This window comes from Schistocerca americana, unplaced genomic scaffold (genome assembly GCF_021461395.2).
Source record: "Schistocerca americana isolate TAMUIC-IGC-003095 unplaced genomic scaffold, iqSchAmer2.1 HiC_scaffold_98, whole genome shotgun sequence".
Lineage (NCBI taxonomy): Eukaryota > Metazoa > Arthropoda > Insecta > Orthoptera > Acrididae > Schistocerca > Schistocerca americana.
The window spans coordinates 285,001-290,000 of record NW_025726763.1 but is presented as its reverse complement, the minus strand read 5'-3'; the positions used below and the strand labels follow the sequence as shown (position 1 = coordinate 290,000).

Genomic DNA, 5,000 nt, shown 5'->3' with positions numbered 1-5,000 from the left:
CGCTCCACCAACTAAGAACGGCCATGCACCACCACCCACCGAATCAAGAAAGAGCTATCAATCTGTCAATCCTTCCGGTGTCCGGGCCTGGTGAGGTTTCCCGTGTTGAGTGAAATTAAGCCGCAGGCTCCACTCCTGGTGGTGCCCTTCCGTCAATTCCTTTAAGTTTCAGCTTTGCAACCATACTTCCCCCGGAACCCAAAAGCTTTGGTTTCCCGGAGGCTGCCCGCCGAGTCATCGGAGGAACTGCGGCGGATCGCTGGCTGGCATCGTTTATGGTTAGAACTAGGGCGGTATCTGATCGCCTTCGAACCTCTAACTTTCGTTCTTGATTAATGAAAACATACTTGGCAAATGCTTTCGCTTCTGTTCGTCTTGCGACGATCCAAGAATTTCACCTCTAACGTCGCAATACGAATGCCCCCGCCTGTCCCTATTAATCATTACCTCGGGTTCCGAAAACCAACAAAATAGAACCGAGGTCCTATTCCATTATTCCATGCACACAGTATTCAGGCGGGCTTGCCTGCTTTAAGCACTCTAATTTGTTCAAAGTAAACGTGCCGGCCCACCGAGACACTCACTCAAGAGCACCCTGGTAGGATTGCAACGGGGTCCGCCTCGGGACGCACGAGCACGCACGAGGCGCGTCGCACGCCTTCAGCTCGCCCCACCGGCAGGACGTCCCACGATACATGCCAGTTAAACACCGACGGGCGGTGAACCAACAGCGTGGGACACAAATCCAACTACGAGCTTTTTAACCGCAACAACTTTAATATACGCTATTGGAGCTGGAATTACCGCGGCTGCTGGCACCAGACTTGCCCTCCAATAGATACTCGTTAAAGGATTTAAAGTGTACTCATTCCGATTACGGGGCCTCGGATGAGTCCCGTATCGTTATTTTTCGTCACTACCTCCCCGTGCCGGGAGTGGGTAATTTGCGCGCCTGCTGCCTTCCTTGGATGTGGTAGCCGTTTCTCAGGCTCCCTCTCCGGAATCGAACCCTGATTCCCCGTTACCCGTTACAACCATGGTAGGCGCAGAACCTACCATCGACAGTTGATAAGGCAGACATTTGAAAGATGCGTCGCCGGTACGAGGACCGCGCGATCAGCCCAAAGTTATTCAGAGTCACCAAGGCAAACGGACCGGACGAGCCGACCGATTGGTTTTGATCTAATAAAAGCGTCCCTTCCATCTCTGGTCGGGACTCTGTTTGCATGTATTAGCTCTAGAATTACCACAGTTATCCAAGTAACGTGGGTACGATCTAAGGAACCATAACTGATTTAATGAGCCATTCGCGGTTTCACCTTAATGCGGCTTGTACTGAGACATGCATGGCTTAATCTTTGAGACAAGCATATGACTACTGGCAGGATCAACCAGGGAGCTGCGTCAACTAGAGCTGAGCAGCCGGCCGCCCGGGAGTGTGTCCCGGGGGCCCGCGCGAACACGCAAGCGTCCGCTCAATTATTCTGCAAACAGGAGGAGGCTGAGCTCCCCTGCACAATACACCTCGAAACCCTCTCAGGTCCCGGCGGCGCGCAGCGCCGTCCTAAGTACTTGGTCGGGTTCGAGAGAGGCGCAATCGCCCGGAGTTTGGCGAGTAGACGCTTTAGGTGCGACCACCCGTGCTCCCAACTGAGCTTGCCGCTGCCGACAGAGGCCCGGGAGCGTGCTGTCGTGGCATTGCCGGCGGGAGACAACACGCGCCACCTACGGTGGCCGGCAGCTCCAACGCCAGCGCCACAGAAGGACAAAAGCCCCACTTGGGTGCCGAAGCGAACACTCCCAGCACAGCGCACGCGCCAACACGTCCGCACAGCTGCGATACAATCCACCTGCGAGAACCGCAGAGGCGACCGAGCAGCAGACGGCGTCGCGGCGCCGAGCGCCGGGCGGCGGCGCATCCTCAGCGCACACAGTCCTCAATCGGACCAGCACACTGCAGATGTCCACCGCGCTTCGCACCGGGCCCGCGAGGACCTACTTTGGCCGCACGGCGCCGCGTGCAGGGTGCGCCGGCGCGCAGCTGCGCCGCCTGCCGCCTCCGTCGGCCGGCGCGCCTGCCACTGGCCGCCCCCACCAGCCGGCTGTAGCGCGTGCGCCCACGCACCGCGCGGCCAGCACGCCGGGAGGCCCCCCCTCACCGGCCGGGGACGGTCCCACCCAGCCACCGCCGCGTATCGCTTCACACCCACATGCCATTCACGTTCGTGGGCATGGTGGGTATCGCTGAAACAACCGGTTGGTAGCTCAACCGATCGTCGCCATCACTGATTCACCTCTAGCGAGAACAACCGCACCACAACGGTTTACCAGTTGTTCATTTGCGTAACGTCACCAGCAAACGTAGACGTCCATCGCCATTTGCAAATTCAACGATTGTTGCATGCCTGTGTCAGGTGTCACGACACACTATGTCTGCCCACATACACGCAACAACATGTGCACGCTTCGCGAACACGTGGAAGGTGGCCCCCGTACGTATGCGATGTCCATTGCGCGAACGACTGTCAACCGGCCTCTGTCGCATGTCGCAGATGTGGAACGCAGTGCACCATGCTATCACGGTGTGTGAGAAGAGACGACTACGTCTGACAACACGCGCCACTACATCAACAGACGGCTCATGCTGATCGCCATCCACGGCATACCATACTGCAATCCAGCTCTTATAGGGAGACGACACGTAGCTGAGTGCACAATATTTGGACCGTATGGTTCGCCGTTGTTGGCGCAGTCGTGGTACGGTCACACATGTACCACGATGTATCATTCAGTACATGAGGACCAATGTGCAGTACAGTGTGTGATTTGGACGTACAACATCAGCGGACAGTTGACACAAGCCGTACCACAACGTAGGCTGTGCTTCGCCATGCGAATGCCAATGAACAACTGCGAAGGGCATTGAGCATGTACGTCCTGCTGCCATCCGCATTACAGTGTATAGCTGCAAGGTGTTTAACATGAAGCGATACTCTGGGGACCGGGCAGTGCGAGTAGCAAACTATATTGCGGGGGTTGCAGTTAGGCAACACTACACTAATTTAACGCGTCGTATGACAATTACAGAGCAGGTTAAGGCCCAACGTGTGTTGGGTTAAGGCCCAACGTGTGTTGGGTTAAGGCCCAACGTGTGTTGGGTTAAGGCCCAACGTGTGTTGGGTTAAGGCCCAACGTGTGTTGGGTTAAGGCCCAACGTGTGTTGGGTTAAGGCCCAACGTGTGTTGGGTTAAGGCCCAACGTGTGTTGGGTTAAGGCCCAACGTGTGTTGGGTTAAGGCCCAACGTGTGTTGGGTTAAGGCCCAACGTGTGTTGGGTTAAGGCCCAACGTGTGTTGGGTTAAGGCCCAACGTGTGTTGGGTTAAGGCCCAACGTGTGTTGGGTTAAGGCCCAACGTGTGTTGGGTTAAGGCCCAACGTGTGTTGGGTTAAGGCCCAACGTGTGTTGGGTTAAGGCCCAACGTGTGTTGGGTTAAGGCCCAACGTGTGTTGGGTTAAGGCCCAACGTGTGTTGGGTTAAGGCCCAACGTGTGTTGGGTTTAGGCCCAACGTGTGTTGGGTTTAGGCCCAACGTGTGTTGGGTTTAGGCGCAACATAGGTTAGGTTTAGGCGCAACATAGGTTAGGTTAAGGCGCAACATGGGTTAGGTTAAGGCGCAACATGGGTTAGGTTAAGGCGCAACATGGGTTAGGTTAAGGTACAACATGGGTTAGGTTAAGGTACAACATGGGTTAGGTTAAGGTACAATATGGGTTAGGTTAAGGTACAATATGGGTTAGGTTAAGGTACAATATGGGTTAGGTTAAGGTACAATATGGGTTAGGTTAAGGCGCAACATGGGTTAGGTTAAGGTACAATATGGGTTAGGTTAAGGCGCAACATAGGTTAGGCTAAGGCGCAACATAGGTTAGGTTAAGGCGCAACATAGGTTAGGTTAAGGCGCAACATAGGTTAGGTTAAGGTACAATATGGGTTAGGTTAAGGTACAATATGGGTTAGGTTAAGGTACAATATGGGTTAGGTTAAGGTACAATATGGGTTAGGTTAAGGTACAATATGGGTTAGGTTAAGGTACAATATGGGTTAGGTTAAGGTACAATATGGGTTAGGTTAAGGTACAATATGGGTTAGGTTAAGGTACAATATGGGTTAGGTTAAGGCGCAACATGGGTTAGGTTAAGGTACAATATGGGTTAGGTTAAGGCGCAACATAGGTTAGGCTAAGGCGCAACATAGGTTAGGTTAAGGCGCAACATAGGTTAGGTTAAGGCGCAACATAGGTTAGGTTAAGGCGCAACATAGGTTAGGTTAAGGCGCAACATAGGTTAGGTTAAGGCGCAACATAGGTTAGGTTAAGGCGCAACATAGGTTAGGTTAAGGCGCAACATAGGTTAGGTTAAGGCGCAACATAGGTTAGGTTAAGGCGCAACATAGGTTAGGTTAAGGCGCAATACGGGTTAGGTTAAGGCGCAATACGGGTTAGGTTAAGGCGCAATACGGGTTAGGTTAAGGCGCAATACGGGTTAGGTTAAGGCGCAATACGGGTTAGGTTAAGGCGCAATACGGGTTAGGTTAAGGCGCAATACGGGTTAGGTTAAGGCGCAATACGGGTTAGGTTAAGGCGCAATACGGGGTAGGTTAAGGCGCAATACGGGTTAGGTTAAGGTACAATACGGGTTAGGTTAAGGCACAATATGGGTTAGGTTAAGGTACACATTGTTGTACGGAAAGGTGTTTTGGGGGGGGGGGGGGGGCCGGTTTGTTGATTGTGAATATCGTAAGTAAATGACTGCGGCATCATCTGATTTGCCACGTCAGGGTGCACCTTTGGCTCATAACAGGCGGCGCTCTGATTCCATGCTTGTGGCAGACCTGTGTCTTTCATTCCTGCCATTGTTTGTGTGGTGTGACAGGAGGCAGTATTGTGATGTTGGGTGCACCCCTGTGTGGGACATGTGTGGGTGTTGGTGGCTTAGCTGAGCA

General features: G+C 53.3%; 1 non-coding gene across 1 annotated transcript in view; it reads right to left on the bottom strand.

The window, feature by feature from the left end:
• LOC124593352 overlaps positions 1–1,398 on the bottom strand; it is a 1,910-nt gene extending 512 nt beyond the window's left edge. The window contains exon 1 of the ribosomal RNA XR_006977998.1: positions 1–1,398. This exon is cut by the window's left edge and continues 512 nt beyond it. This is a non-coding gene — a ribosomal RNA (small subunit ribosomal RNA).
• Between the last annotated feature and the right edge of the window lie 3,602 nt (positions 1,399–5,000).